The sequence below is a fragment of the Tursiops truncatus genome, chromosome 2 (genome assembly GCF_011762595.2).
Source record: "Tursiops truncatus isolate mTurTru1 chromosome 2, mTurTru1.mat.Y, whole genome shotgun sequence".
NCBI lineage: Eukaryota > Metazoa > Chordata > Mammalia > Artiodactyla > Delphinidae > Tursiops > Tursiops truncatus.
Window position 1 is genome coordinate 145,642,759 of NC_047035.1, and position 22,221 is coordinate 145,664,979.

The window sequence follows — 22,221 nt, forward strand, 5'->3', positions numbered from 1 at the left end:
TAAAGATGCAATCCATGGGCCGCACTCCAAACCTGCAGAATCACAATTTCTTCAATGGGTGCTGGAAAGCTTTGTATCATAGGAAAGTTTGAGACGCAAGATTTACATAAGTGCTTATCACTCTAGGCTTACAATAAAGATGACATGGTGAGTTTTAATAAGTACTATCACCTGTGACCTCCCTCACAGGTTCTGGGTGGGGGTGGTTTTTTAAATGAAGTAGAGTTGGTTGAGAGTCCGCCTGCCGATGCAGGGGACACGGGTTCATGCCCGGGTCAGGGAAGATCCCACATGCCGCGGAGCAGCTGGGCCCGTGAGCCATGGCCAGTGAGCCTGCGCGTCCGGAGCCTGTGCTCCGCAACAGGAGAGGCCACGACAGTGAGAGGCCCATGTACTGCAAAAATTAAATAAATAAATAAAATAAAATATTGTGTTTGATTCAGGTGTGCAACATAGTTTCAGGTGAACATAATTTATATAGATTACAAATAACTTTGTTTTGATTAGGTGCTCCAGGCAATTACAGGGTGAAACCAGGGTTAATCAAGGTGGCTGTCAGGTGTATTTGTGGTGTGAGAGTTGAGTCCAGCCTTTGGTTCAAGGAAAGGTAATAGAATCTGTGTGGGCACGTCAGGTCCTTGCAACCCACGTGCGCCATTGCTATAGAATTAGTTGTTGACTGTGGGACAGGCGGGCCTGTGAAAACAGGGCAGGAGAAAACACGTTTTGCTTTCCCTGGAGGAGCTCATTTTTTTCTGAATCTGTCACGTGACCTTTTCTGCATTTCAAGGTCCTTCCGCCTCTGACTGGGGGCGTAGCATGTGAAGGGGCTGTGCTGATGCCTTCAAAGAGGTACAGGTGTGATTTCTCTCCACAGTATCGCCTGAGAAAGAAACCTCAAAATGGAGGGGGAAGAGGAAGCAAGAGCAGGTTCTCAAGTAAGTATTGTGACCCAGGTCAGCGGCTGTGTCACCTTTTTTTGCTGAAATACCAAGTATTTAGAACTTGCAAACATTTACTTCTGTAGCTCTGGTAGTCCTAACAAATTTGTCTTCGATACTTTTCTGTCTTTCCTAATGACAGCCATGGGTAAGTCTTCCGGATATTCCTCTCTTATATCCCAGAGACTTCTTTCTGTTTTCTCCATCCAAACTCCCTTTACAGCATAAAGAATGCCTACCGTGAATTGCTGACTTGTAAGTGTTGAAAATGTTCTCTTTTTGTCAAATCAGCTTGGGGGATGTGTTGATACACAAGATTCCCACTGAATATGGGGTTGGGTCCTGAGATATCAGTGAGGAAGGAGAATGTGTAATATTTAGGTCCTGCCTGGATCCAGCATCCGTATATGTAGACTAGGATTATGAAAATGCACCAGTAATGCAGATTGATATATGGTCCAGGGTAACTCAAAGTTCTGAAAAAAAACAAAAAAAACCCAGAGCTGTCAGTTGCCTCAAGGAAAGACTTACTTATTTAAAATACACAAGAATACAGGATATCAGAGTTATATGTGGCTTTAAATGTGCTCACCCTGTTCTCATAATTAGATTAATTTTTTTTGTTTGTTTGCTTATTTGCAAAACTATCATAGCAATGATGAGTCCTGCGTGCATGGGGCAGCTGCTATCAATTTGTCCCATTATAGTTGATGCTAATTTTGTTCACTTGGCTCAGGGCCTGTCTGCCGTATTCCTTGACTGAGAAGCTAACAATTTTCCAATTATCATTAATAGGGTCTTGGAGGGATTTACTGAGAGATGTGCATAAACCATTGCATTTAATCTGAAAACTCCCCCTGTCTAGTTCATTTCCCTTTACTTGTAGATTGCTTTGGAATTGTTCTCACCTTTGTTCAGCCTTTTGTTAGTAAATGTTCTGTAAATTCCCTTTCTTTTTTTCTTTTTGCGGTACCCGGGCCTCTCACTGTTGTGGCCTCTCCAGTTGTGGAGCACAGGCTCCGGACGCGCAGGCTCAGCGGCCATGGCTCACGGGCCCAGCTGCTCCGCGGCATGTGGGATCTTCCCGGACCGGGGCACGAACCCGTGTCCCCTGCATCGGCAGGCGGACTCTCAACCACTGCGCCACCAGGGAAGCCCTATATGCCTTATTTTGAATAGAGTAGTATTTGGAGGTAGATTTGAGCATCTGCAGTTTAGAAATACTTCCTAAGTGTCTTAAAGGGGCTGTCAGGAAGTAGTATTTGGTGAAGTAACTTTCTATGACTTACAATGTCCTCTCTTCTCTGTTGAACACAGTATTGGATTGAAAATTGTAGAATTCCCAGGATGAGTCATGTTCCTTTTTTTTAATAAAAAAGGTCTTGCTGTCTCGAAGGGGAACCTGGCCACTTGTTTGAACAGAGAAAAGAACCCCGGGATGTGAGGAAAAGGAGACAACAGTCATACACCCAGGTATGTGGGAATGAATGAAGCAGATAGCACAGGTATGATGTCCAAAGGTGAAGGAGGAAGCTAGGCTTTAAAATGTGGGTTGGGAAGCTCTGCTTCAATGGAAATTATTTTGAGAAGCCCAGGTTTATGTCTCTTGCTGTCACAGAGGTACATCTCCATCTCCTGTGTGAAGGTTTGGGCTAAAGAAAAGGCAAAAAAGCGAAAGGTTGTCAAAAACCCTAGGGGTAACAACATGGGTCAGAGGGAGAACTGGTCTGTGCTACAGATTGTGGTACCAGCTTCCAGCTTGCCTGAACTGTGAACTCTAGGGTGTGGGGCTCGTTGAAATGGGATTCAAGACTGGTGAGCTGGAGCCCCGCCCTGGGGAAGGGAGGAGACTGCGAGTGGAGGTTCTGGCCCTGGGCGGGGCTGGTGTGTGCCACAAGTCCTCTGTGCGCTGCTCAGCAATGAGGTGCGAGACTCAGTGCGGGTGTTGTGGTGTTATTATCAAGGGTGGAGTCTGGTCAGGTGAGGGCATAGCGGTGCTGGTGTGTTGCTGGCGTGAGAGAGTGGGGGCAGGGAGAAGTGGGCAAAGACATCACACTGAGTCCTCAGGCCACGATGCACCTCGGTGAGGCGTTCAGGGACTACGTGAGGAAAAAGCGCAAAAGGAGGTGTGGCTCTATGTGGTGTTAAAGATAAAATGATGCACATTCACAGTTTCAAGAGTTAATTTGAGCATCCTTCTACTCAGTTCCAGTAGCCTCAAATCAAAGGTGGTTAGGAGCACTTTATCTGCAAAAGCTAGGGGAGAGGTTTTTCCAGAGAAGACACCACATCAAAGCAAGGATAATATTTGACTGTATCTTTACCAGTCACCTTGTGTTTGGAAAGCCTAGTTGGCTGTGTGTGATTGGTTGTTCTTAATTTATTTTCTCAGATTAAAGTGCCTTGACTCTGGATTAAGTTTTGTTTGCTTATTGTAGGCTACCAAAGCATGAAAGTCACCTGAACCTAATGGCCTCCTTGTTTAATTACTTTAACACTGGAAACGCAGTGTTATAATGGGACATTATACTTTTCACTCATTCGCACAGTAATTTAGCAATGCTCCACATAGTGTAGAAATGCACAGTCACGTTGGTGCAAAAATTTCATGTCCCAGAACCACCCAAGATAAGCCACATGTGTACAAATCAAAGATCCACGTTCTGTGATCACAAGAGAAAAACACATGCAACTATGCAAATGCATAACCAGGGAGTGTTTCAGTAAATTCATTTTATTCATAATTACCATGGAATATGATGTCGTGTGTTTGGGAATGCAGGAAACCCATTTCTACTGGTGCGACGATATCACCTTCATATGTCATTGGTTAAGGAACGTAATCTGATAGAAAGTTTGATTTGACAATATGTATGTAAATATTCAACCATGTACATAATATTAAGTGTTTGTCTATGTGTGGATGCATATTATACAAATTCAAATATAATTTCAGTTACACATGGAAATGCATAGCAAGGAGGATATACTTGGAACTGATGATGTTATATCTGGAGAGAAAACTTTTATTGCCTTTGGGAATGGTTAATTAATGGGCACTGTTACTTGACTTTTGTTTATATTTTACAATATTTTATAATGTTTATTATTTTATAATTAAATTCATTCCTATGCATAGTACTTTCCTATCACTGCCATCACATATGACCACACATTTAGCAGTTTAAAAAACATTCTTCAGTTCATAAGTTAGAAATCCAGTTGTTTTTGCTGGGCTTTCTGTTTAGGGTCTTCCAAGGTCAAAAATCAGGGTTTCATGAGGCATAGGTTCTTATCTGCAACTTCCAGGGTAAAATCCACTTCCAGGACCATTCAGGTACTAGACAGAATCCATTTCAATCTGTGAGCCCTCTGTGGTGACACTTTGCACCCGATGTCCCTAAAGGAGAGAAGAAATATTGTATCATTGTTTAATATTTTTTTTCTCTAATCCTTTACTGTGTATTCAGTTGAAGGGATCATCACGAGTATTTTATATAAATAAGGTTATTACCTCAAGGTCTCAAATTAGAAACTATTCACAATTAAGTTATGATTTGAATGCAAATCATGGAATTAATGAATAGGAGAAAAAATGAGTGACCTTCAGTCTACCCACTGCAACTACCATCACCCCACCTCCACCCCTCTACTCCATCTTTCTCTATTCCTCTGTGACCTTTATCTCCAGAACTAATTCTTCCCCTTCTAGGCATCTTTGTTGCTCTCCCATGTCCATCCTGTGCACTTTAGACCTCCATTCCCATGAAACCTCTATCCCCTGGATTCCAGAGCTCTCAGCCCAACCCAACTCCCCCTTCTATTGCTCCCAAACCTTTTATCCTTCATATCTTCCTTCTCCCTTGCCCTTTATCCTGCCCTCATTCCAATGACTTCAGCCCATTTCTCATGTCCTGTATGTCCAGTGCCCTCAAATGTTCCAGGCATCAGTATTCACATGTCCTTGGTTTCCTCATGATCCTGCACCCATTTCCTCCAACGCTATAATTCCTGACCCTGCAATTTCCTCTGCAAGTTTTTGGAATAGTTCGAGAGAAATAGGTGTTAACGCTTCTCTAAATGTTTGGTAGAATTCACTTGTGAAGCCCTCTGCTCCTGGACTTCTGTTTGTTGGAAGTTTTTTATTTTTTAATTTTTATTTTACATTGGAGTATAGTTGATTTACAATGTTGTGTTAGTTTCAGGTGTACATCAAAGTGCTTCAGATTAATATATACATATATCTATTCTTTTTTAGATTCTTTTCCTATATAGATTATTACAGAATATTGCATAGAGTTCCCTGTGCTATACAGTAGGTCTTTGTTGATTAGCTATTTTATATATAGTAGTGTGTAAATGTTAATCCCAACCTCCTACTTTATCCCTCTCCCCGACCTTTCTCCTTTGGTAACCATAAGTTTGTTTTTGAAGTCTGTGAATCTGTTTCTGTTTTGTAAATAAGTTCATTCATATCATTAGATTCCACATATAAGTGATATCATATGGTATTTGTCTTTCTCTGTCTGACATACTTCACTTAATATGACAATTTCTAGGTCCATCTGTGTTGCTGCAAATGGTATGATTTCATTCTTTTTTATGGCTGAGTAATATTCCATTGTATATATATATTCCACATCTTCTTTATTCATTCATCTGTCGATGGACACTTAGGTTGCTTCCATGTCTTGACTGTTGTAACAGTGCTTCAGTGGACATTGGGGTGCAGGTATCTTTTCAAATTACACTTTTCTCTGGATATATGTCCAGGAATGGGATTTCTGGATCATATGGTAGCTCTATTTTTAGTTTTTTAAGGAACCTCCATACTGTTCTCCATAGTGGCTGCACCAACTAACATTCCCACCAGCAGTGTAGGAGGGTTCCTTTTTCTCCACACACTCTCTAGCATTTATTGTTTGTAGAGTTTTTGATGATAGCCATTCTGACCAGTGTGAGGTGCTATCTCATTGTACTTTTGATTTGCATTTCTCTAATTAGCAATGTTGAGCATCTTTTCATGACCTTTTTGGCCATCTGTATGTCTTCTTTGGAGAAGTGTCTATTTATATCTCCTGCCCATTTATTGATTGGGTTTTTGTTTTTTTGATATTGAGGTGGATGAGCTGATTGTATATTTTGGAGATTAATCCCTTGTCAGTCACATCATTTGCAAATATTTTCTCCCATTCTGTGTGTTGTCTTTTTGTGTTATTTATGTTTTCCTTTGCTGTGCAGAAGCTTTTTTTTTTTTTTTTTTTGTAGTATGTGGGCCTCTCACTGTTGTGGCCTCTCCCGTTGCGGAGCACAGGCTCCGGACGCGCAGGCTCAGCGGCCATGGCTCACGGGCCCAGCCGCTCCGCAGCATGTGGGATCTTCCCGGACCGGGGCACGAACCCGCGTCCCCTGCATCGGCAGGCGGACTCTCAACCACTGCGCCACCAGGGAAGCCCTGTGCAGAAGCTTTTAAGTTTAATTAGGTCAAATTTGTTTATTTTTGTTTTTATTTTCTTTAGGAGGTGAATTGAAAAAGATATTGCTGCAATTTATGTCAAAGAATATTCTCCCTATGTTTTCTTCTAGGAGTTTTATTGTATTTGGTCTTACATTTAGGTCTTTAATCCATTTTGAGTTTATTTTTGTGTATGGTGTTAGGAACTGTTCTAATTTCATTCTTTTACATGTAGCTGTCCAGTTTTCCCAACCCCACTTATTGAAGAGACTGTCTTTTCTCCATTGTATATTCTTGCCTTCTTTGTCATAGATTCATTGACCATAGGTATGTGGGTTGATTTCTGGGCCTTCTATCCTGTTCCATTGATCTATAAGTCTGTCTTTGTGCCCGTACCATATTGTTTTGATTAATGTAGCTTTATTGTATACTCTGAAGTGAGGGAACCTGATTCCGCCAGCTCCATTTTTCTTTCTCAGGATTGCTTTATCTGTTCTGGATCTTTTGTATTTCCATACAAATTTAAGATTTTTTGTTCTAGATCTGCAAAAAATGCCATTGGTAATTTGATAGGGCTTGTAATGAGTCTGTAGATTGCCTTGGGCAGTATAGTCATTTTGACAGTATTGATTCTTCCAATCCAAGAACATGGTATCTTTCCATCTGTTTGTGTAATCTTCCATTTCTTTCCTCAGCATCTTATAGTTTTCAGAATACAGGTCTTTTGCCTCCTTAGGTAAGTTTATTCCTAAGTATTTTTTTTTTTGATGCAATGGTAAAAGGGATTTTTTCCTTAATTTCTCTTTCCAACCTTCTGTTGTTAGTGTATAGAAATGCAACAGATATCTATGTATTAATTCTGTATTCTCCAACTTTACCGAATTCATTAATGAACTCTAGTAGTTTTCTGGTAGCATCTTTAGGGTTTTCTATGTATAGTTCATGTCATCTTCAAACACTGAAAGTTTTACTTCTTCTTTTCCAGTTGGGATTCCTTTTATTTCTTTTTCTTCTCTGATTGCTGTGGCTAGGAATTCCAAAACTATGTTGAATAAAAGTGGCAAGAGTGGACATCCTTGTCTTGTTCCTGATCTTAGAAGAAATGCCTTCAGCTTTTCACCATTGAGTATGATGTTAGCTGTGGGTTTGTCATATAAGACCTTTATAACGTTGAGGTATGCTCCCTCTATCCCCACTTTCTAGAGTTTTTTATATTTTATTTATTTTTGGCTGTGTTGGGTCTTCGTTGCTGCGTGCAGGCTTTCTCTAGTTGCAGCGAGCAGGGGCTACTCTTCATTGTGGTGTGCGGGCTTCTCATTGTGGTGGCTTCTCTTGTTGCGGAGCACGGCCTCTAGGCATGTGGGCTTCAATAGTTGTGGCACGTGGGCTCAGCAGTTGTGGTGCATGGGCTTAGTTGCTCCATGGCATGTAGGGTCTTCCCGGACCAGAGCTCTAACCCATGTCCCCTGCGTTGGCAGGCAGATTCTTAACCACTGTACCACCAGGGAAGTACCCTCTAGAGAGTTTTTGTCATAAATGGATGTTGAATTTTATGAACAAAAAGCTATATGTGCATCTTTTGAGATTATCATATGATTTTTATTCAATTTGTTAGTGTGGTGTATCACACTGATTGATTTGATATATTGACAAATCTTTGCATCCCTGGGGTAAATCCCACTTGATCATGGTATATGATACTTTTCATGCATTGTTGGATTTGGTTCGCTAGTATTTTGTTGAGGATTTTTGCATCTACGTTTGTCAGTGATATTGGCCTGTAATTTCCTTTATTGGGGTATCTTTGTTTGGTTTTAGTATCAGGGTGATGGTGGCCTTGTAGAATGACTTTGGAAGGCTTCCTTCCTCTGCAATTTTTTCAAATAGTTTCAGAAGGATAGGTGTTATCTCTTCTCTAAATGTTTGATAGAATTTGCCCACGAAGCCATCTGATCCTGGACTTCTGTTGTTAGGAGTTTTTTTTAATCACACTTTCAATTTCAGTACTTGTAATTAGTCTTCTTTTCAAAGAATCAGCTTTTAGTTTTATTGTTCTTTTCTATTGTTTTCTTCATCTCTATTTCACTGCTTTCTGCTCTGATCTTTATCATTTCTTTCCCTCTACTAGCTTTGGGTTTTGTTTGTTCCTGTTTCTCTAGTTGCTTTAGGTGTAAGGTTAGGTTGTTTATTTGAGATTTTTCTTGTTTCCTGAGGCAAGATTGTATCACTATAAACTTCCGTCTTAGAACTGCTTTTGTTACATCCCATAGGCTTTGGATCATTTTGTTTTCGTTTTCATGTGTCTCTAGGTATTGTTTGATTTCCCCTCTGATTTCTTCAGTGATCCATTGGTTTGTTGGTAGTATATTGTTTAGCTTCCATGTGTTTGTGTTTTTTGCAGTCTTTTTTCTTTGTAATTGATTTCTAATTTCATAACGTTGTGGTTGGAAAAGATGCTTGATAAGATTTCAATTTTTTAAAATTTATCGAGGCTCGCTTTGTGGCCCAACATGTGATCTTTCCTGGAGAATGTTCCTCATGTACTTGAAAAGAAAGTGTATTCTGCTACTTTCAGGTGGAATGTCCTATAAATATCAATTAAGTCTATCTGGTCTTAATTGTGTTCCTTGTTTATTTTCTGTCTGGATGATCTGTCCATTGGGGTAAGTGGGGTGTTAAAATCTCCCACTATTATCATGTTACTGTCGATTTCTCCTTTTATGTCTGTTAGTATTTGTCTTATATATTGAGATGCTCCTATGTTAGATGCATATATATTTACAATTGTTATATCTTCTTCTTGGATTGATCCCTTGATCATTATGTAGTGTCCTTCTTTGTGTCTGGTAACAGTCTTTAATTTCTATTTTGTCTTAAATGAGTATTGCTATGCTAGCTTTTTTTGATTTCCATTTGCCTGGAATACCTTTTTTCATCCCCTCCCTTTCAGTCTGTATGTAGCCCTAGATCTGAAGTGGGTCTCTTCTAGACAGCATATATATGGGTCTTGTTTTTGTATGCATTCAGCCAGTCTATGCCTTTCGGTTGGAGCATTTAATCCATTTACATTTAAGGTAATTATCACTATGTATGTTCTTATTGTCATTTTGTTAATTGTTTTGGATTTGTTTTTCTTGATTTTTTTTCTTCCCTTCCTCTTTTATTCTCTTCTTTTGTGAACTGATGACTAACTTTAGTGTTGCGTTTGGATTCCTTTTTCTTTTTTGTGTATCTATTGTCGATTTTCAGTTTGCAGTTACCATGAGGTTTTGATATAGCAGTCTGTCTATGAACAAGATTGTTTTAAGCTTCTGGTCTTTTAATTTCAAACATATTGCCAGTATCCTGCGTTTGTACTCTCCTCTTGTCACATTTGTTGGTTTTGATATCATATTTATGTGTGAATGATTTCCTACTATTACTGTATGTTTGCCTTTACCAGAGAGCTATCCCATTTTGTAGTTTTCTGGTTTCTAGTTGTGGCCTTTTCCACCTAGAGGAGTTCCTTTAGCATTTGTTGTAAAGCTGGTTTGGTGGTGCTAAATTCTCTTAGCTTTTACTTGTCTGTAAGCTTTTGATTTCTCCATCAAATCTGAATAAGAGCCTTGATGGGTAGAGTATTCTTGGTTGTAGGTTTTTCCCTTTAATCACTTGAAATATATCGTGCCACTCCCTTCTGGCCTGTAGTTTCTGCTGAATAATCAGCTGATAAAATTATGGGAATTCCTTTGTATGTTATTTGTTGCTTTTTCCCTTGTTGCTTTTAATATTTTCTCTTCGTCTTCAGTTATTTTCAGCTTGATTAATATATGTCTTGGCATGTTCCTCCTTGGGTTTATCCTGTATGGGACTCTCTGCACTTCCTGGACTTGTATGACTGTTTCCTTTCCCATGTTAGGGAAGTTTTCAGCTATTATCTCTTCCAATATTTTCTCAGGCCCGTTCTCTCTCTTCTCCTTCTGGGACCCTAAAATGCAAATGTTGGTGCATTTAATGTTGTCCCAAAAGTCTCTTAAACTGTCCTCACTTCTTTTCATTCTTTTTTCTTTATTCTGTTCTGCTTCAGTGATTTCCAACATTCTGTCTTCCAGCTCAGTCATCCATTCTTCTGCCTCATTTTTTCTACTATTGATTCCTTCCAGTGTGTTTTTCATTTCAGTTAATGTATGGTTCAACTTTGTTTGTTCTTAATATCTTCTTGCTCTTTTTTAAACATTTCTTTTACTTTCTTGGTCTGTGCCTCCATTCTTTTTACAAGATCTTTGATCATCTTTACTATCATTACTCTGAATTCTTTTGGACAGATTACCTGTCTCCACTTCACTTAGTTTTTCTGGGGTTTTATCTTGTTCCTTCATCTGGAACATATTCCTCTTCTGTCTCATTTTGTCTAAGTTACTGTGTTTGTGGTCTCCGTTCCACAGGCTGCCAGATTGTAGTTCCTTTTGCTTCTTTTGTCTGCCCCCTGGTGGGTGAGGTTGGTCCAGGGGCTTGTGCAGGCTTCCTGGTAGGAAGGACTGGTATCTGCCCGCCGGTGGGTGGAGCTGGGTATTGTCCCTCTGGTGGGCAGGACCATGTCAAGTTGTGTGTTTAGAGGCAGCTGTAGGCTCAGGATGACTTTAAGCCGCCTGTTTGCTGATGAGTGGGGCTATGCCCCTGCCTTGTTGGTTTTTTGGCCTGAGGCCTCCCAGCACTGGAGCTTGCAGGCTGTTGGGGGGGTCCAGGTCTTGGTGTCAAAACTGTGACCTCCAGGAGAGCTCACACCAATGAGTACTCCCTAGTACCTCCACCACTAGTGTCCTTGTCACCACAGTGAGCCACAGCTAGCCCCCACCTCCCCAGGCCACACTCCAAAACCAGCAAGTAGTTCTGGCCCAGGATCCTATGAAGTCACTGCTTTTGCCCTGAGTCCCAGTGTGCATGAGACCTTGTGTGTGCCCTCCAAGAGTGGAGTCTCTGTTTGCCTCAGGCCTGTGGAGTTCCTGCAGTCATGACCTGCTGGCCCTCAAAGCCAAATGCTTTGGGGGCTTCTCCTCCCGAGGCCAGACCCCCAGGCAGGGGAGCCTAGTGTGGGGCTGAGAACTCTCAGTCCTGTGGGAGAACCTCTGTGACTATTATTATTTTCCATTTTGTGGATTGCCCGTCTGGCCAGTATGGCATTTGATTATCTCATGAATGCACCCCTCCTACCATCTCATTGTGGTTTCTCTGTCTTTGGATGTAGAATATCTTTTTTGGTAGGTTATAGTCATTTTTTATCAATGATTGTTTAGCAGTTAGTTGTGATTTTGGTGTTTTCATTAGCAGAGGTGAGCTCAAGTACTTCTACTCCAGATCTTGTCTCCAGCCTATCCATTGTAGATCCTAGCATTGGCACTGAAGGTGGAAGTGTGTTGTGGGTACCAAGGGAGAAGATGGAGGAGCAGGCTTCAAGGCCTATGGAGAGGACTGGCTGGAAGAGGGCAGGCATAACCTGGAAGTTTGTTTTTTTTTTTGTAACTGATTCAATGTCATTACTGGTAATTCATCGGATTATATTTTCTGTTTCTTCTTTGTTCAGTCTTGGGAGATTGTGCATTTCTAGAAATTTGTCCATTTCTTCTAGGTTGTCGATTTTATTGGCATATAATTGGTCATAGTAGCCACTTTATGCTCACTGGTATTTCTGTGGTGTCAGTTGTTACTTCTCCTTTTTCATATCTGATTTTATTGATGTGGGCCCTCTTTTTTCTTAATGAATCTAGCTAAAGGTTTATCAATTTTGTTTATCTTTTCAAAGAACAAGATCTTAGTTTCATTGATCTTTTCTATTGATTTTTAGTCTATTGATTTCTGCTTCATCATTATGGTTTTTTTACATCTTTATTGGAGTATAATTGCTTTACAATGGTGTGTTAGTTTCTGCTTTATAACAAAGTGAATCATTTATACATATACATATGTTCCCATATCTCTTCCCTCTCGCATCTCCGTCCCTCCCACCCTCCCTATCCCACCCCTCCAGGTGGTCACAAAGCACCAGACTGATCTCCCTGTGCCATGCGGCTGCTTCTCACTAGCTATCTACCTTACATTTGTTAGTGTATATATGTCCATGCCTCTCTCTTGCTTTGTCACAGCTTACCCTTCCCCCTCCCCATATCCTCAAGTCCATTCTCTAGTAAGTCTGTGTCTTTATTCCTGTCTTACCCCTAGGTTCTTGATGACATTTTTTTTCTTAAATTCCATATATATGTGTTAGCATACGGTATTTGTCTTTCTCTTTCTGACTTACTTCACTCTGAATGACAGACTCTAGGTCTATCCACCTCATTACATATAGCTCAGTTTCGTTTCTTTTTATGGCTGAGTAATATTCCACAGTATATATGAGCCACATCTTCTTTATCCATTCATCCGATGAGGGACACTTAGGTTGTTTCCATCTCCGGGCTATTGTAAATAGAGCTGCAATGAACATTTTGGTACATGACTCTTTTTGAATTATGTTTTTCTCAGGGTATATACCCAGTAGTGGGATTGCTGGGTCATATGGTAGTTCTATTTGTAGCTTTTTAAGGAACCTCCATACTGTTCTCCACAGTGGCTGTATCAATTTACATTCCCACCAACAGTGCAAGAGGATTCCCTTTTCTCCACACCCTCTCCAGCATTTATTGTTCATAGATTTTTTGATGATGACCATTCTGACTGGTGTGAGATGATATCTCATTGTCGTTTTGATTTGTATTTCTCTAATGATTAACGATGTTGAGCATTCTTTCATATGTTTGTTGGCAATCTGTATATCTTTGGAGAAATGTCTGTTTAGGTCTTCTGCCCATTTCTGGATTGGGTTCTTGGTTTTTTTGTTGCTGAGCTGCATGAGCTGCTTATAAATTTTGGAGATTAATCCTTTGTCAGTTGCTTCATTTGCAAATATTTTCTCCCATTCTGAGGGTTGTCTTTTCATCTTGTTTATGGTTTCCTTTGCTGTGCAAAAGCTTTGAAGTTTCATTAGGTCCCATTTGTTTATTTTTGTTTTTATTTCCATTTCTCTAGGAGGTGGGTCAAAAAGGATCTTGCTGTGATTTATGTCATAGAGTGTTCTGCCTATGTTTTCCTCTAAGAGTTTGATAGTTTCTGGCCTTACATTTAGGTCTTTCATCCATTTGGAGTTTATTTTTGTGTATGGTGTTAGGGAGTGATCTAATCTCATACTTTTACATGTACCTGTCCAGTTTTCCCAGCACCACTTATTGAAGAGGCTGTCCTTTCTCCACTGTACGTTCCTGCCTACTTTATCAAAGATAAGGTGACCATATGTGCGTGGGTTGATCTCTGGGCTTTCTATCCTGTTCCATTGATCTATCATCCTGTTTTTGTGCCAGTACCATACTGTCTTGATTACTTTAGCTTTGTAGTATAGTCTGAAGTCAGGGAACCTGATTCCTCTAGCTCCATTTTTCGTTCTCAAGATTGCTTTGGCTATTTGGGGTCTTCTGTGTTTCCATACAAATTGTGAACTTTTTTGTTCTACCTCTGTGAAAAATGCCATTGGTAGTTTGATAGGGATTGCATTGAATCTGTAGATTGCTTTGGGTAGTAGTCATTTTCACAGTGTTGATTCTTCCAATCCAAGAACATGGTATATCTTTCCATCTATTTGTATCATCTTTAATTTCTTTCATCAGTGTCTTATCATTTTCTGCATACAGGTCTTTTGTCTCCTTAGGTAGGTTTATTCCTAGATATTTTATTCTTTTGTTGCAATGGTAAATGGGAGTGTTTCCTTGATTTTCCTTTCAGATTTTTCATCATTAGTGTATAGGAATGCCAGAGATTTCTGTGCATTAATTTTGTATCCTGCTACTTTACCAAATTCATTGATTAGCTCTAGTAGTTTTCTGGTAGCATCTTTAGGATTCTCTATGTATAGTATCATGTCATCTGCAAACAGTGACAGCTTTACTTCTTCTTTTCTGATTTGGATTCCTTTTATTTCCTTTTCTTCTCTGATTGCTGTGGCTAAAACTTCCAAACCTATGTTGAATAAGAGTGGTGAGAGTGGGCAACCATGTCTTGTTCCTGATCTTAGTGGAAATGCTTTCAGTTTTTCACCATTGAGGATGATGTTGGCTGTGGGTTTGTCATATATGGCCTTTATTATGTTGAGGAAAGTTCCCTCTATGCCTACTTTCTGCAGGGTTTTTATCATAAATGGGTGTTGAATTTTGTCGAAAGCTTTCTCTGCATCTATTGACATGATCATATGGTTTTTCTCCTTCAATTTGTTAATATGGTGTATCACGTTGATTGATTTGCGTATATTGAAGAATCCTTGCATTCCTGGAATAAACCCCACTTGATCATGGTGTATGATCCTTTTAATGTGCTGTTGGATTCTGTTTGCTAGTATTTTGTTGAGGATTTTTGCATCTATGTTCATCAGTGATGCTGGCCTGTAGTTTTCTTTCTTTGTGACATCCTTGTCTGGTTTTGTTATCAAGGTGATGGTGGCCCCGTAGAATGAGTTTGGGAGTGTTCCTCCTTCTGCTATATTTTGGAAGAGTTTGAGAAGGATAGGTGTTAGCTCTTCTCTAAATGTTTGATAGAATTCGCCTGTGAACCCATCTGGTCCTGGGCTTTTGTTTGTTGGAAGATTTTAAATCACAGTTTCAATTTCAGTGCTTGTGATTGGTCTGTTCATATTTTCTATTTCTTCCTGATTCAGACTTGGCAGGTTGTGCATTTCTAAGAATTTTTCCATTTCTTGCAGGTTGTCCATTTTATTGTCATAGAGTTGCTTGTAGTAATCTCTCATGATATTTAGTATTTCTGCAGTGTCAGTTGTTACTTCTCCTTTTTCATTTCTAATTCTGTTGATTTGAGTCTTGTCCCTTTTTTTCTTGATGAGTCTGGCTAATGGTTTATGAATTTTGTTTATCTTCTCAAAGAACCAGGTTTTAGTTTTATTGATCTTTGCTATCGTTTCCTTCGTTTCTTTTTCATTTATTTCTGATCTGATCTTTATGATTTCTTTCCTTCTGCTAACTTTGGGGATTTTTTTGTTCTTCTTTCTCTAATTGCTTTAGGTGCAAGGTTAGGTTATTTGAGATGTTTCCTGTTTCTTAAGGTAGGATTGTATTGCTATAAATTTCCCTCTTAGAACTGCTTTTGCTGCATCCCATAGATTTTGGGTCGTCATGTCTCCATTGTCATTTATTCCTAGGTATTTTTTATTTCCTCTTTGATTTATTCAGTGATCACTTCATTATTAAATAGTGTATTGTTTAGCCTCCATGTGTTTGTATTTTTTTACAGATCTTTTCCTGTGATTGGTATCTAATCTCATAGCGTTGTGGTCAGAAAAGATACTTGATACAATTTCAATTTTCTTAAATTTACTAAGGCTTGATTTGTGACCCAAGATATGATCTATCCTGGAGAATGTTCCATGAGCACTTGAGAAAAGTGTGTATTCTGTTGTTTTTGGATGGAATGTCCTATAAATATCAATTAAGTCCATCTTCTTTAATGTATCATTTAAAGCTTGTGTTTCCTTATTTATTTTCATTTTGGATGATCTGTCCATTGGTGAAAGTGGGGTGTTAAAGTCCCCTACTATGAATGTGTTACTGTCGATTTCCCCTTTTATGGCTGTTAGTATTTGCCTTATGTATTGAGGTGCTCCTGTGTTGGTGCATAAATATTTACAATTGTTATATCTTCTTCTTGGATTGATCCCTTAATCATTATGTAGTGTCCTTCTTTGTCTCTTCTTATATTCTTTATTTTAAAGTCTATTTTGTCTGATTTGAGAATTGCTACTCCAGGTTTCTTTTGGTTTCCATTTGCATGAAATATCTTTTTCCATCCCCTTATTTTCAGTCTGTATGTGTCTCTAGGTCTGAAGTGGGTCCCTTGTAGACAGCAAATATATGGGTCTTGTTTTTGTATCCTTTCAGCTAATCTGTGTCTTTTGGTGGGACCAGTTAGTCCATTTACATTTAAGGTAATTATCGATAGGTATGTTCCTATTCCCATTTTCTTAATTGTTTTGGGTTCATTATTGTAGGTCTTTTCCTTCTCTTGTGTTTCTTGCCTAGAGAAGTTCCTTTAGCAGTTGTTGTAAAGTCTGTTTGGTGGTGCTGAACTCTCTCAGGTTTTGCTTGTCTGTAAAGGTTTTAATTTCTCCGTCAAATCTGAATGAGATCCTTGCTGGGTAGAGTAATCTTGGTTGCAGGTTTTTCTCCTTCATCACTTTCAATATGTCCTGCCACTCCCTTCTGGCTTGCAGAGCTTCTGCTGAAAGATCAGCTGTTAACCTTATGGGGTTCCCCTTGTGTGTTATTTGTTGTTTTTCCCTTGCTGTTTTTAATATGTTTTCTTTGTATTTAGTTTTTGACAGTTTGATTATTATGTGTCTTGGTGTATTTCTCCTTGGATTTATCCTGTATGGGGCTCTCTGTGGTTCCTGGACTTTATTAACTATTTCCTTTCCCATATTAGGGAAGTTTTCAACTATAATCTCTTCAAATATTTTCTCAGTCCCTTTTTTTCTTCTTCTTCTGGAACCTCTGTAATTCGAATATTGGTGTGTTTAATGTTGTCCCAGAGATCTCTGAGACTGTCCTCCATTTTTTTCATTCTTTTTTCTTTATTCTGCTCTGCAGTAGTTATTTCCACTATTTTAACTTCCAGGTCACTTATCCGTTCTTCTGCCTCAGTTATTCTGCTCTTGATCCCATCTGCAGTATTTTTAATTTCATTTATTGTGTTGTTCATCGTTATTTGTTTCATCTTTAGTTCTTCTAGGTCCTTGTTAAATGATTCTTGCATTTTTGTCTATTCTATTTCCAAGATTTTGGATCATCTTTACTATCATTATTCTGAATTCTTTTTCAGGTAGACTGCCTATTTCCTCTTCATTTGTTAGGTCTGGTGGGTTTTTGCCTTGCTCCCTCATCTGCTGTGTGTGTTTCTGTCTTCTCATTTTACTTATCTTACTGTGTTTGGGGTCTCCTTTTTGCAGGCTGCAGGTTCATAGTTCCCATTGTTTTTGGTGTCTGTCCCCAGTGGCTAAGGTTGGTTCAGTGGGTTGTGTAGGCTTCCTGGTTGAGGGGACTAGTGCCTGTGTTCTGGTGGATGAGGCTGCATCTTGTCTTTCTGGTGGGCAGGTCCACGTCTGGTGGTGTGTTTTGGGGTGTCTGTGGACTTATTATGATTTTAGGCAGCCTCTCTGCTAATGGGTGGGGTTGTGTTCCTGTCTTGCTAGTTGTTTGGCATAGGATGTCCAGCACTGTAGCTTGCTGGTCGTTGACTGAAGCTGGGTGCTGGTGTTGAGATGGAGATCTCTGGGAGATTTTTGCCATTTGATATTGTGTGGAGCTGGGAGGTCTCTTGTGGACTAGTGTCCTGAAGTTGGCTCTCCGACCTCAGAGGCACAGCAGTGACTCCTGGCTGCAGCACCAAGAGCCTTTCATCCACACGGCTCAGAATAAAAGGGAGAAAAATTGGAAAGAAAGAATTAGAAGAAGACAGAAAGAAAAAAGAAAGAAAGAAAGGGAGGAAGAAAGAAAGGGAGGGAGGAAGGAAGGGAGGAAGGAGGGAAGGAAGAAAAAAAGAAAGAAGATAAAGTAAAATAAAGTAAGATAAAATATAATAAGGTTATTAAAATTAAAAAAAGAAAAAATTTTTAAAAAAAGGTTGGCTAGAATCCTAGGACAAATGGTGGAAGCAAAGCTATACAGACAAAATCTCACACAGAAGCATATGCATACACACTCACAAAAAGAGGAGAAGGGGAAAAAATCATAAATCTTGCTCTCAAAGTCCACCTCTTCAATTTGGGATGAATCGTTGTCTAAAGGAGGGAAGAAAGGAAAGAAAGAAAGTAAGAAAGAAGATAAAGTAAAATAAAATAAAGTTATTAAAATAAAAAATAATTATTAAGAAACAAAATTAAAAACAAAAAACGGACGGATAGAACCCTAGGGCAAATGGTGGAAGCAAAGCTATACAGCCAGTATCCCACACAGAACCATACACATACACATTCACAAAAAGAGGAAAAGGGGAAAAAATCGTAAATCTTGCTCTCAAAGTCCACTTCGTCAATTTGGGATGATTCGTTGTCTATTCATGTATTCCACAGATGCAGGGTACATCAGGTTGATTGTGGAGCTTTAATGCGCTGCTTCTGAGGCTGCAAGGAGAGATTTCCCTTTCTTTTCTTTGTTCTCACGGCTCCCAGGGGCTCCGCTTTGGGTTTGGCCCCGTCTCTGCGTGTAGGTCGCCGGAGGGTGTCTGTTTTCGCTCACACAGGATGGGGTTAAGGAGCCGCTGATTCGGGGGCTCTTGCTCACTCAGGCCGGGGGAAGGGAGGGGCACGGAGTGCGGGGCGGGCCTGTGGCGGCAGAATCCGGCGTGACGTTGTACCAGCCTGATGTGCGCTGTGCGTTCTTCCGGGGGAGTTGTCCCTGGATCCCGGGACCCTGGCAGTGGCGGGCTGCACAGGCTCCCCGGAAGCGGGGTGTGGATAGTGACCTGTGCTCGCACACAGGCTTGTTGGTGGCGGCAGCAGCAGCCTTAGCGTCTCCTGCCCGTCTCTGGGGTCCGCGCTTTTAGCCGCAGCTCGCGCCCGTCTCTGGAGCTCCTTTAAGCACCGCTCTTAATCCCCTCTCCTCGCACACCAGGAAACAAAGAGGGAAGAAAAAGTCTCTTGCCTCTTTGGCAGGTTCAGACTTTTCCCCGGACTCCCGGCCAGCTGTGGCTCACTAGCTCCCTTCAGGCTGTGTTCACGCTGCCAGCCCCAGTCCTCTCCTGGCGCTCCGACCGAAGCCCGAGCCTCAACTCCCAACCCCACCTGCCCCAGCAAGTGAGCAGACAAGCCTCTCGGGCTGGTGAATGCTGGTCGGCACCGATCCTCTGTGCGGGAATCTCTCCCCACTTTGCCCACTGCACCCCTTTTGCTGTGCTCTCCTCCGCGGTACCGAAGCTTTCCCCCTGCGCCACCCGCAGTCTCCGCCCACGAAGGGGCTTCCTAGTGTGTGGAAACATTTCCTCCTTCACAGCTCCCTCCCACTGGTGCTGGTCCCATCCCTATCCTTTTGTCTCTGTTTATTCTTTGTTCTTTTGCCCTACCCAGGTATGTGGGGGCTTTCTTGCCTTTTGGGAGGTCTGAGGTCTTCTGCCAGCGTTCAGTAGGTGTTCTGTAGGAGTTGTTCCACGTGTAGATGTATTTCTGGTGTATCTGTGGGGAGGACAGTGATCTCCGCGTCTTACTCTTCCGCCATCTTCAAACGCCTCATTGGACGAAGATTTGATGATGCTGTTTTCCAGTCTGATGTGAAGCATTGGCCTTTCATGATGGTTAATGAGGCAGGCAGGCCTAAGGTTCAAGTAGAATACAAGGGAGAGACAAAAAGGTTTTATCCAGAGGAGGTGTCATCCATGGTTTTGACAAAGGTGAAGGAAATAGCAGAAGCTTACCTTGGGAAGACTTTTACCAATGCTGTTGTCACAGTACCCGCTTACTTTAATGATTCTCAGCGTCAGGCTACCAAAGATGCTGGAACTATTGCTGGGCTCAATGTACTTCGAATCATCAACGAGCCAACTGCTGCTGCTATTGCCTATGGCTTAGACAAAAAGGTTGGAGCAGAAAGAAATGTGCTGATCTTTGATTTAGGTGGTGGCACTTTTGATGTGTCAATCCTCACTATTGAGGATGGAATCTTTGAGGTCAAATCTACAGCTGGAGATACCCACTTAGGTGGAGAAGACTTTGACAACCGGATGGTCAACCATTTTATTGCAGAATTCAAGCTCAAACACAAGAAGGACATCAGTGAGAACAAGAGGGCTGTCTGTCACCTTCGTACTGCTTGTGAGCGTGCTAAGCGCACTCTCTCTTCCAGCACCCAGGCCAGTAGTGAGATTGATTCCCTCTATGAAGGAATTGACTTCTATACCTCAATTACCCGTGCCTGATTTGAAGAACTGAATGCTGACCTGTTCCGTGGCACACTGGACCCTGTGGAGAAAGCCCTTCGGGATGCCAAGCTAGACAAGTCTCAGATCCATGATATTGTCCTGGTGGGTGGTTCAACCCGCATCCCCAAGATTCAGAAACTTCTACAGGACTTCTTCAACGGGAAAGAACTGAATAAGAGCATCAACCCTGATGAGGCTGTTGCTTATGGTGCAGCTGTCCAGGCAGCCATTCTATCTGGAGACAAATCTGAAAATGTTCAAGACTTCCTGCTGTTGGATGTCACTCGTCTTTCCCTTGGAAATGAAACTGCTGGTGGAGTCGTGACTGTCCTCATCAAGCACAGCACCACCATTCCCACCAAGCAGACGCAGACCTTCACAACCTACTCGGACAACCAGCCCGGTGTACTCTTTCAGGTTTATGAAGGTGAGCGTGCCATGACCAAGGATAACAACCTGCTTGGCAAGTTTGAACTCACAGGATACCTCCTGCCTCCCGTGGAGTTCCTCAGATTGAAGTCACTTTTGATATTGATGCCAATGGCATCCTCAACGTCTCTGCTGTGGATAAGAGCACAGGAAAAGAGAACAAGATGACCATCACTAATGACAAGGGCCGTTTGAGCAAGGAAGACATTGAACACATGGTTCGGGAAGCAGAGGAGTACAAAGCTGAAGATGAGAAGCAGCGGGATAAGGTGTCTTTGAAGAATTCTCTTGAATCCTGTGCTTTCAACATGAAAGCTACTGTTGAGGATGAGAAACTTCAAGGCAAGATTAATGATGAGGACAAACAGAAGACTCTTGATAAGTGTAATGAAATAATCAACTGGCTTGGTAAGAACCAGACTGCAGAGAAGGAAGAATTTGAACATCAGCAGAAGGAGCTGGAAAAAGTCTGCAGTGCCATCATTACCAAGCTATACCAGAGCACAGGAGGCATGCCAGGAGGAATGCCAGGAGGAGTGCCTGGGGGCTTCCCTGGTGGTGGAGCTCCTCCGTCTGGTGGTGCCCCCTCTGGGCCCACCATTGAAGAGGTGGATTAAGCCAGCCTAGCATAGGGTTAGCACTGTTCCACAGAACATTGAAAGATTTCTCCCTCTGTGTCTGTTAGTATTTGTTGTATATATTTGGGTGCTCCTATATTGGGTGCATATATGTTGACAAGTGTAATATTCTCTTCTTGTATTGATCCTTTTATCATTTTAGAGTGTCCTTTTTTATCTCTCTTTGTAGTCTTTGTTTCAAAGTCTATTTTGTCTGATATAAATATTGTGATCCTGACTTTCTTGTCATTTCCGTCTGCATGAAATATCTTCTTCCATGTCCTCACTTTCAATCTATGTGTGCCCTTTGCCCTAAAGTGGGCCTCTTGTAGTCGGCATGTTTTAGGCTCTTGTATTTTAATCCAACCTGCCACTCTGTGTCTTTTGATTGGAGCATTTAGTCCATTGACACATAAGGTAATTTTTGACAGACATGTATTTATTGCCATTTTAAACCCTGTTTTCCTGTTGATTTTATATTTTATTTGTCCTTTTGTTTTTCCTTTTGTGTTTTGATGGTTTTCTTTTGTATTATACTTATATTTTCTTCTTTTTGGGTTTTGTGACTCTACTGTATATTTTTGATTTCTGGTTACCCTGTTTTTCACGTGTGTTAACCCCTTCTTATATTTACTTGCCTTAGACTGGAGTCATATAGGTTCAAACATTTTCTAGGGAAAAAAATCTACATTTCCTTCCTCTCCTTCCCCACATTTTGTGATTTAGATGTCCTCTTTTACATCTTCGTGTTTATCCTTTTACTGTTCCTTGTGGTTATCATCACTTGCACAGAAAATTTTTC

General features: G+C 40.9%; 1 pseudogene; it reads left to right on the forward strand.

The window, feature by feature from the left end:
- Positions 1-3,014: 3,014 nt before the first annotated feature.
- On the forward strand, positions 3,015-21,420 carry LOC109551787 (heat shock cognate 71 kDa protein pseudogene; annotated as a pseudogene).
- The last annotated feature ends 801 nt before the right edge of the window (positions 21,421-22,221 follow it).